The 12,209-nt window shown below is 37.2% G+C and overlaps 1 pseudogene; it reads left to right on the top strand.

Moving 5' to 3' along the window:
• Nucleotides 1–11,753, top strand: part of LOC109845037 — a 17,795-nt pseudogene extending 6,042 nt beyond the window's left edge.

Raw genomic sequence — 12,209 nt, forward strand, 5'->3', positions numbered from 1 at the left:
ATATGCGGAGGGGAATGAGTTGAGGGGGGATGGGAAGGATGTTTGGGTGTTTGACGTTGATGAGACTTCGCTGTCTAATATTCCCTACTATGCCCAACATGGATTTGGGTACGTAATCGCTTTCTCGGTTGAAGTAGATTCTCGTGATTCATTCTAGATATATCATTTACTACTTTTATAAACTGTACTCATTTCAAATTTACACTCACAAATAAATTATAAGTATCTATTTCAAGTTCATGGTTAGTTTAAACTAAATCAGAGTTAGTTGAATATCATGCCATAGATCTCATGTACAATAATCTCCACAGTTGTGATGAGATTGAGTTTGTACTTTTATATCTGAACCTTATCAAGTTAAAAAGAAAAGTCTTGCAAACTGTTGGTTATTATTGTGAGATAGACACCCAAATAAGTGGGTGAATAATATCATATCTTAGAGATAATATATTCTGTTGGATTTAATCTAATAAATCTATTTGTGGGCACATATGATTAATCAATGTGTATTGCTATCTTTCAGGATAACCCACTAAAGTGATCAATTAAGTTGGGTTAATTTGGTATTTAAATAAGTCATAGGGTTATATGTGCAGATACCAGGTTGTAATTGTAATTTATTGAGGGGCTAAATTACAAAAGTACAACATCTATAAATAAGGGGTTATGGTCCCTAACCTAGGGTTACATTCTCTAATTCTCTACACCCCCATCTAACTAGAGAAATTCGGTTTTAGAGGAACCCTAAGGTTAGAAGATCATCAAAAACCCAAATCAAGATTTCATCCATGGATTCAGGTATAAGCTTCCGCCCTTTTGATTATTTGTTGATCTCTTTGAATTAATCATGTCTATATGGTTTTAGATCTCAAGTTTATGATGTAGATCTAACAAGTGTTATCAGAGCCACCTTGATTAATTCTTAGGGATTTAAGTTTTATTGGGTTTTTGATCTTAAATCTCTGGTTAAAGATTCAATTTTTGGGTTCGGATGAACAGTAATGTTCGGTGAACAGTAGCAAAATTTTTTTGTTCGGATGAACAGTAAAGTTTTTCGGATGAACAGTAATTGAAAAAATCGCCGGTGAACAGTAACTTTTTGGAATTTTTTGGGATTTTTCTTTGAATTTTTCTTCAATTTTTTCCAATTCTGGATCTGTTTTGAAAATAAAAAAAATCAAAGGTTTTTTGGGTTTGTCGGCGGCGGTTTCAATTTGAAACCCTAAGGGTTCATGGCGACAATTAAGGAGGTGGTTACCTCAAACGAACCTCGCGTTCGTTCATTTTTTAACCGAGCTTCGCGCTCAACGAACCTCGCGTTCGTTCTAAGGTGAACCTTGCGTTCAACTCAGGTGAGCGTCAAGCTCAATTTTAACGAACATCGCGTTCGTTCTAAGACGAACCTCGCGTTCGAACTTCAGACGAACCTCGCGTTCATACTTCAGACGAACCTCGCGTTCGTACTTCAGACGAACCTCGCGTTCGTACTTCAGACGAACCTCGCGTTCGAACTTCAGAGGAACCTCGCGTTCGTACTTCAGACGAACCTCGCGTTCGTACTTTAAACGAACCTCGCGTTCGTTCCCAAGATTGAACCTCGGCGTTCTTTTATCAAACGAACCTCGCGTTCGTTCACTTTCAGACGAACGTCGCGTTCGTGCTTAAGTGAGTCTCGTACTCAATACAGTTGAACCTCGCGTTCAAAGTTAAGGGAACCTCGTGTTCATTATGGTTAAGCCTCGGCTTTTCATGGGTCCACTTTGGTATACTTAATTTATTCAATTAAGTTATGGGCCCTAGTTAAGCTGTGAGACCCCAATTAAGTTTTTGGAAATTCAGTTGATTTAAATTTTTTAATTTAAATCTAATTCGGTTTTTAATCAATTATTTAATTCAAATATTATGACACTAAGGTATTAAGGTTGTCTTTCACTCCAATTGATTAATTGAAACAAGAAGTTGCCAAAGTAACCTCTCTTGTGATTAATTGAAGCAAGAAGTTGCCAAAGTAACCTCTCTTGTGTAGATTGTTCATGAGGAATGTGAGATGTTTGTGTGTATGCTTTCGTGTAAATATTTAATCGGCCCAAAGGAAGGTTAATATTTATTTAGACTGTATACACATCTGCGATGATAAGCGTGTGACAATTATAAGGTTTACATGTGAATAATGAATCGATCCAAAGATAGTTTCATTATTTGACATGAGTTATTGTCAATGTTTGATCATTGCAACAAGGTATCACTTACAAGTTAATATTACTGTCCAAAGACTTGATATTAATGTTGTGCCGGTATCTTGGATGGGGATTGTCATTATTTGAATTTTATTGATTATGGTTATTGATGTGAGCATTCTTTTGTTTTATTTCAGCTAATGCATCTGCTGCAACAATTTCTGCTAACATCAACTCAATTCCCATGCTAAATGGGACAAACTTCAAGGTTTGGAAAGAGAACATATTAATTGTTCTTGGCTGCATGGATCTTGACTATGCATTAAGAACTGAACAACCCCAACCTCTCAATGCGGATAGCACTCCTGATGCAAAGAAGGAGCATGAGAAGTGGGAGCGTTCAAATCGCATGAGTCTTATGATCATTAAGCGCGGCGTTCCGGAAGCCTTCAGGGGCATAGAATCCGAAGGGATTACTAAGGCTAAAGATTTCCTTGCCGAAATTGAGAAGCGTTTTGCGAAAAACGATAAGGTAGAAACAAGCACGCTTTTAGCTCGCTTGATTTCAATGAAGTATAAGGGCAAAGGAAATATCAGGGAGTACATTATGGAAATGTCTCATATTGCTTCAAAGCTTAAGGCACTTAAACTCGATCTTTGTGACGAGTTATTAGTGCATCTGGTTTTGTTGTCTCTTCCTGCACAGTTTAACCAATTTAAGGTCAGTTATAACTGTCAAAAGGAGAAATGGACTCTAAATGAGCTCATTTCATACTGTGTGCAAGAAGAAGACAGGTTGAAGCAAGATAAGACAGAAAGTGCTCATTTGGCCTATGCCTCTAAGGATAAGGGCAAGAAAAGGAAGAATGATAAGGAAGCTGCTAAGGGTCCAGTTGAGAAGAAACAACATAAGGATAATCAGGGTTGTTTCTTCTGTAAGAAGCCTGGACATGTAAAGAAGGACTGTACAAAATATCACGCCTGGCGTGATAATAAGGGTACGTTCCTTGCTTTGGTCTGTTCTGAGGTTAATTTAGCTTCAGTACCTAGAAACACTTGGTGGTTAGACTCTGGTGCTACTACTCACATAAGTGTTTCTATGCAGGGTTGCCTGAGCTACCGAAAGCCAAGTGATGTTGAAAGACACATCTTTGTGGGCGACGGACAATCGGTAGATGTGGAAGCAATTGGGCACTTTAGGTTGTTGTTAGGAACTGGTTATTATTTGGATTTAAAAGATACTTTTGTAGTACCGTCTTTTAGACGGAATTTGGTTTCTGTTTCTGTATTGGACAAATCAGGTTATTCTTGTTCATTTGGAAACAGTCAATTCAGTTTATCTTTTAATTCAAATGTTGTGGGAACCGGTTACTTGAGTATTTATGACAACCTATATTTGCTTGATACAATTGCTTCTTACAATGAATCCTTGCATGTGGAATCACGTGGTACTAAGCGTAAATTAAATAAGGAAAATTCGGCGACATTATGGCATAAGCGCTTAGGTCATATCTCAAAAGGTAGAATTGAGCGTCTTGTGTCTGATGGCATTTTGGATTCCCTTGATTTTTCGGACTTCGACGTATGTGTTGAATGTATCAAGGGAAAACAGACCAAAGTGAAAAGATTAGGTGCCAACAGATCTTCGGATGTCTTAGAATTGATACATACGGATATTTGTGGGCCATTCCCTACGGAATCCTGGAATGGTCAACAATATTTTATATCATTCATAGACGATTACTCACGTTATGGGCACCTATATCTTATTCATGAAAAATCTGAGTCTCTGGACATGTTCAAAGCCTATAAAGCTGAAGTTGAGAATCAACTCAACAGAAGAATTAAAACCGTCAGATCTGATCGTGGTGGTGAGTACTACGGTAGATATGATGGTTCAGGTGAACAACGTCCAGGACCATTTGCTAGATACCTAGAGGAATACGGTATCGTCCCACAGTACACCATGCCGGGTTCACCTAGCATGAATGGTGTAGCTGAAAGACGAAACAGGACTCTTAAGGATATGGTAAGAAGTATGATTGCTCATTCTTCTTTACCAGAGTCACTCTGGGGAGAAGCACTTAAGACAGCAGCTTACATTCTGAATAGAGTACCAAGTAAAGCAGTTGCTAAAACACCTTATGAGCTTTGGACTGGTCGAAAGCCCAGTTTAAAGCATTTACATATTTGGGGATGTCCAGCTGAGGCAAGGCCTTATAGGCCAAATGAAAAGAAATTGGACTCCAAAACAGTTAGCAGCTACTTTATTGGATACTCTGAACGCTCTAGGGGCTTTAAGTTTTATGATCCCACTATAAGGAACATTTTTGAGACGGGAACAGCAACATTCTTTGAGGATGTTGAGTTTGGGGGGAGAAATAAGGTTAGAGACATTAGTTTTGAGGAGGAATTGGCTTCAGATCCAATCCATACAGTTACTTTTGACAATATTCAGGTTCCTATACCTGTTGTTGCTCAAGAAGTAAATCCGGAACCTCAAGATGATAATGTTGAACAACTCCCTGTTCCAGAAGAACAAACTCAACAACCTCAAGAACCAGTGCCATTAAGGAGATCCACGAGAGAAAGGAGAAATGCTATTCCGGATGATTATATTGTATTTCTCCAAGAACATGAGGAAAGTAGTGGAATGTTAGAAGATGATCCAATCAACTTCTCTCAGGCCATGAAAAGTTCTAACTCTCAACAGTGGATTGATGCCATGAATGAAGAGTACAAGTCTATGCAAGACAATAAGGTTTGGGAACTTGTCCCATTACCAGAAGGTGCAAAACCAATTGGTTGTAAATGGATTTTTAAAACCAAGCGGGATGCAAACGGTAATGTGGAGAGGTATAAGGCACGTCTTGTGGCTAAAGGCTATACTCAAAAGGAAGGCATTGATTATACAGAGACTTTCTCTCCGGTTTCATCGAAAGACTCTTTCAGAATAATCATGGCACTTGTTGCTCATTATGATCTTGAGTTACATCAGATGGATGTTAAGACTGCATTTCTCAATGGAGACATTGATGAGATGATCTATATGGTGCAACCAGAAAACTTTGTGTCGGGAGACCCAAAGAATATGGTCTGCAAATTAAGGAAATCCATCTATGGACTCAAGCAAGCTCCTCGTCAATGGTATCATAAGTTTCAACAAATAGTTATCTCGTTCGGTTTTGAGATGAACATTGTTGATGACTGTGTATATCACAAGTTCAGTGGGAGTAAGTATATTTTTCTGGTTCTGTATGTGGATGACATCTTGCTTGCCACTAATGATATAGGCATGTTGCACGAAACCAAGAGATTTCTATCAAAGAATTTTGAGATGAAAGATCTTGGGGACGCCTCTTTTATATTAGGGATCCAGATACATCGAGATCGCTCTCGGGGTATTCTTGGATTATCACAAAAGAGCTATATCGATAAGGTACTTAAAAGGTTTGGCATGCAAGATTGCAGACCAGGTGACACCCCTGTTGCTAAAGGAGACAAGTTTAGTCTCAATCAGTGCCCTAAAGGTAACCTTGAAATTCAGGAAATGCAGAAGATTCCTTATGCTTCGGCTGTAGGAAGTCTAATGTATGCTCAGGTATGTACGCGTCCGGATATTGCGTACATTGTTGGGATGTTAGGCAGATACTTAAGCAACCCTGGTATGGATCATTGGATAGCAGTCAAAAGGGTTATGAGGTATCTTCAGAAAACAAAAGATTACATGCTCACATACAGAAAATCAGAGAAATTAGAGGTCATTGGGTATTCGGACTCTGATTTTGCTGGATGCCAAGATAGCAGGAAGTCTACATCAGGCTACATTTATATGTTAGCAGGAGGAGCTATATCATGGAAAAGTGTCAAACAAACACTAGTAGCTTCCTCCACTATGGCAGCAGAATTTGTAGCTTGCTATGAGGCATCCAATCAGGGAATATGGCTGCGAAATTTTGTCACGGGACTGCGCATTTTGGAAAATGTTGAAAGACCACTAAGGCTATATTGTGACAATAAATCTGCAGTAATGTATTCCAATAACAACAGGAGCTCAACTAAGTCAAAACATATTGACATTAAGTTCCTGGTTGTGAAAGAAAGGGTACAGAGTGGACAGATATCCATAGAGCACATTGGGACAAACTCCATGATAGCTGATCCTCTTACTAAGGGATTGCCACCTAAGGTCTTTCATGAGCATACTGCTCATATGGGTGTGGTATTATTTGAGGATATTATGTTTTAGTGGGAGTTTGTATTTGTGGTGCTTTATGTTTGGTTGTATTGTCTGATCAGAATAAAGTATTCAGTTAAGACACTCTGTTACATTATGTTTGGTTTTGACCTCACTAAGGAGGACCAGTTGAAAATAGACATGTACTGATCACATTGCATGTAATTTTCATGCTGCACATCCATGATTGATCTATGTCGTTTGATTGTATTGGTATATGTGACCATTGATGGGTCGAGTCACGATAAATGTGACGAAGGCCGCTTTGATCCTATATTGATATAGTCAATGGACGAGATTGTTCGGAAATACCATTTCAGTGATAGCAATTTTTGAGCTCATAAGGTTATACACAGTTTAAGGAATCATATGGTGCCCAAGTGGGAGATTGTTGGATTTAATCTAATAAATCTATTTGTGGGCACATATGATTAATCAATGTGTATTGCTATCTTTCAGGATAACCCACTAAAGTGATCAATTAAGTTGGGTTAATGGGTATTTAAATATAATCATGGGGTTATATGTGCAGATACCAGGTTGTAATTGTGATTTATTGAGGGGCTAAATTACAAAAGTACAACATCTATAAATAAGGGGTTATGGTCCCTAACCTAGGGTTACATTCTCTAATTCTCTACACCCCCATCTAGCTAGAGAAATTCGGATTTAGAGAAACCCTAAGGTTAGAAGATCATCAAAAACCCAAATCAAGATTTCATCCATGGATTCAGGTATAAGCTTCCGCTCTTTTGATTATTGTTAATCTCTTTGAATTAATCATGGCTATATGGTTTTAGATCTCAAGTTTTGATTTAGATCTAACACGATCCACACAGACGAACTCATTGTAAGTTACCCCATATTTAACCTAAATGCTGCTCCATATACACATTCTCATATCTTCGACGCTCACTCTGATTTAGCAGAAAAGAACAACAAGAAACTTAGAATTTAAACATGCATATCATGTTAGGATGTAAGTGGCAAGGTTTTAAAAACATGGTTAATCAGATTATGCGACAACTGATCGGATTACGCGAAATTGCACATGTGTGAATTTTTAATATATATATAAATATTCATGAATAATAGTTGACAAAATTCAGACCTCTAGAGGTTTCAATATAAACTCAAACTTGAGTTCCTCTAGGGGGTCTACCCAAACAAACACAATCTGATCGTATACCAACAAAGAATGAATTCAAACCCTAAAAGCGTCTAGGGCGAATCTACAGCTACAAATTGAACCAGGACAGAAGTTAACAAAGAGGGAAGCAGAGTACCTTTTGAGAGAAGCAACGACGGAGATTGGAACAGAGCTCGACGGCGGCGGGGGACTTGGAATCTAGTCGGCAGAGGCGCTGACGGTGGCGTCGGCGGCGGTGCCAAAAGAGGCGGCGGTGCCAAAAGAGGCGGCGGTGGGGGGTTTCTAGGGTTTATGCAAAGTATTTGCTAGTATTGTTGCGATGGTAGTCCCTGTTGACTCCCACCCTTGAATCATTGAATTTACAAATTAGGATACTTCGGAGGATGTAGTAGCAATTTAAATGATTTGAGTGACTAATTTCGAATGGCTTAATTGCACTTAAATATCGTCTAGTTTTCTCTATTTTGCACTTATATACCCTCACTTGTTTGTGTCAGCACTTATATACTCTTAATGGAGTTTTCAAAACTTGCACTTATAAACACTCACTCGTTTTAGCGTTGCTTATATATCCTAATTTTTGCTTGTTAGGGTAGATCTAGGTTTGTTGAGAGTTTAGTGTAAGTTATTAGGGTTGAGTATAATTTGTTGTTTTTTAATGCTGAGGATTTTCTGTAAATTTAGACTTAACATAAATCAAATTGGACTTAACTAGAAATTAGACTTAAAATAATGATGGATAATCTAATAATGCATATAGATTTTTGGCAAAACTTTGTTGTAGGCCCCTTATGTGCTAGCCAAAGTATCGTTTCGGATCATTAATATTTAGAAATCATCAACCACACAGTCATTAATATTATCATTGTCATCAATCTATGTTCTTTTTTGCAAACTTCTGTAAAATATTGTTGACGAGATCACGTGGCTGACACGTTAGCAAAAATTAGTTGTAAGTTTCATACAAACGTGTATGTTGAACTTGTGATTTCACTAATTTTTTTGCTAAACATGACAGTGCCAGATCATTGTCACGTCAACAAAATCTGATGACGAATGTAATATTAAGAACAAAAATGCCTCAGGGACCCCAAATAAGGGAAACAGGGGGCAGGTGAGGTGTCCCCCTCTAAATGCATGAACAGTGCATCATGCATTCCGAGGGGGACACCTCACATGTCCCCCCTTGGGTTCCCTATTTGGGGTCCATATAGCAGCACCCTATTAAGAATCACCACAGTTAACTTTTATCAAATATTAAAAACGCTAAGGTACCGTTTGGCAAAGGGTTAAGTGAGGGGTTAAGGAGACTTAACCCCTTCTTAACCCGCCGAACATAAAAAATCTATACAATGGTTAAAGTGAGTTAACACATATACATATTTTATGCATTAGATTTCCATTATTATAAAAGAATGATCCTTTCATCAATGTACTTATCCAACATCAAAGTTATCAATACTGAAATAAGGTGAAATATATCCGGTGTCTTTTCTTGACATGGGTCGCTCTTGATTTTTAGTTCTGTTGGGTTTATCTGGGCTTTTTGTTCGATCGCTTAATTGGGTATTTTTTTGGTTTTGTTGGAAGAAGAAATTGAACTGGATTAGGAATGATTTATGCAAAATTTTGTACATTTGAAAATTTATGGGTATATAGTGGCTAATATCTTGTTTGATATCAGTATTGAGGAAATATCTGGTTAGGTTTAATTGCAGGTGTATCTTTGGTATCCACTGAGTCTGATAACTGGCGGCACAACTGCGAAGATCATGGTTGCCGCAAAAGACAATTTTCTTGGAAAAAATATATACAAAGATCCACTAAATATATTGTGTACATACACAATATATTTTTTTGTAAACTTTAATTGCATTTTTTGTAAATTTGGAGATGGACTATGATAATGGCAATCAAGTTCCTAACTATTTTGTTGTAAACTTGTGTATATTCTCTTTATTTACTTGTGTTAAATTCTTTGTTGCTAGTTCTTAATTTAGATTATTCTATGTCTAAAGAGCTGCATCGATGTATTTTTGTTTGTCGATATTTGCAATTCGTTGAAGTACATTTAAATATTGAATGTGTCTTTGAAATAATTCCATGTTGTAAGTAGTGATAGTTTTTGTCTAAAGAGCTTGCAAAAAGTGTTCTTTTTGTGTATGTATTAATTTCTTTACTAGTTATGTGTGTTAGGATATGTCTTGTATTTGATAAACGGGTCATTCGGGTTATATGGGTTGGGTCGGGTAACCCGTTTAATAATCGGGTCGGGTCACATTGACCCATTTATTAAACGGGTCGGGTTGGGTCACACTTATACGGGTCGGGTCAATTTTTATATGGGTCGGGTCGGGTCGGGTCGACCCGTTTGCCACCCCTAACTGCTAGCTAGGTAGTTAGCTTAATGAGTGACAGACACAGTTGCATGCATCTTTCAGTGAGATAGACTTACTTAGTCCACTTTCTTCAAATTTCTCAAATCTCCACGTTTTTTTGTTTGTTTACATAGAAAGTTGCATAGGAAGTGAGACTGGTATATTGGCTTCCACAAATGGCTTTATCTCCAAAATTCTCGTGAGGAGAGGATTTAAAAGTGAAATTTTGGTAATGTGGCAGCAAAATTTTAACCAATTCCCCAGTCAAATTTCCTTCAAAAAACCCATGCACGTACTGTGTTGTAGTTAATTAGACATCCTGATGTCCGAACATATATAGTTATCTTTACGTTACATATGTATATATTAAATGAACGTCACATGATGTGTTAAAAAGAGATCCTCTCTTAATTTTCTCTAGTAGGCACTGGACGCACACTCTTTAATTATAGTATAAGACTATAAGTGCACATGATGGAAAAGCTTGTAGATGTAATTAACCCCGTAATAAACTAGAGATTAATAATCTCAACTTTGTTTCTGTCACTGTAAATTCTGTTATAGGGTTGGAACATTCAACCCCAAATTGTTCAATGAGTGGGTGATCAAGGGGGTTGCACCTGCTCTCCCAGAGAGCTTGAAGCTGTACTACAAACTGGTGTCGTTGGGGATCAAGGTTGTATTTTTGACTGGTAGAGGAGAGGATAAGAGGAATGCCACCACTGTTAACCTCAAAAAGCAAGGATATCACTCTTGGAAGAAGCTGTTGCTCAAGTAAGTCCAAATTAATTAAATCCTCCTAAATGTTGATTGTTTTTGTTTAAATTAATTTACAAAGAGCTTTTAAAAAGAAGGGTAAATGTTTGAAAGCCTACTATATATAAGTTTGAAACGGATTTGCATAAGCATATATACCACAAGCTATATATTTTATTAGAGCAAATATCATAGAATTTCTAGAACTATTATGTTCCTATCGGAAGATATTCGTAAATGAAATATTTTTTGTGTTTTACAACATTATCATGCATCGTATACTATATTGTCAAATAACTACATGAACTTTAATTAAGATTAATACCATATAATTGTTAATGCAGTTGTTTGGAAAAAATCAAAATTTTCTCTAATAAAAATAGTTTATGTAACAATTTCTACTGGTTCAGAATAGCTTTGTGAAATTGACCCTAAAAGAACTATCAACTGTTTATAATATATTTGACAACTAAGTAACTAATCATTGGAATATAGGTTTTTTAAAGAGGTCACACAAACCATCGTTTAGGACGAGAATAACTCTTTTCTCAAATTTAATTTGTACAATTTTCTCAAGATTTTAATCTTAATCAATATTTATCCTTCCTAATTTTATATTAAGGATAAAAAAGCAAAAGCATCCTGAGATACCACAACCATCTACGAGAGGGGGGCGGATCCATATATGACGCTCGTATATAAAATCGTATAGAGAAGGAGCTGAATGAGACATATATACGTACTATACGTCGATCTCATTGTCAATTTTCAGCTGATACTCAACAACTCATGTACTGATTATACTGATTCTGTAGTTAGTAATATTCAACTGTCTATATGAAATTGATACGTGTGATACTTGATGATCTCATGATTACAGGCCAACGAACTCAGGGACCTCTGCTGTGAGTTTCAAGTCAAGTGAAAGGCGGAAACTGGCGGACGAGGGATACAGAATTGTCGGGAACATTGGAGATCAGTGGAGTGATATCTTAGGATCACCGCAGGGTGAGCGCACCTTCAAGCTTCCGGATCCAATGTACTACATTAGCTAAGTTTGTCATAGAGCTAAGTCTCAGACTAGGAAAATAAAGGTTATCCTTGATGGATTCGACCAAGTTTTTATTAGTGTGTTTGTGTGTTTGAATTGCTATTGAGATGCGGGAAGTGAACCTCGATCGAGCTAATCAATGCATGCAAACTTTTGATTCTGAATTGGTTCATATACTTATGTGCTCTTAACAAGACTTAAGTTCTTTTTTGACCCAGAATATATGAAAAGTGATTCACACATCATGACATCAATACCGTCCATCAGGGAAATTGTTATTAGTGCAATCTTCACTGATACGATAATAGTAATTACACTGATGTGTGCGTAAAAAATCATTGCCTACATAATTTTCTATAGAAGAGAATATAAATCTCATGAGATCACGTAGCAGACAAGTGGGGTATGCATTGCTACATCATAAAAAAAGAATGATTTTCGGCCACATTTTGACGTGCCA

This window comes from Asparagus officinalis, chromosome 6 (genome assembly GCF_001876935.1).
Source record: "Asparagus officinalis chromosome 6, Aspof.V1, whole genome shotgun sequence".
Classification (NCBI taxonomy): domain Eukaryota; kingdom Viridiplantae; phylum Streptophyta; class Magnoliopsida; order Asparagales; family Asparagaceae; genus Asparagus; species Asparagus officinalis.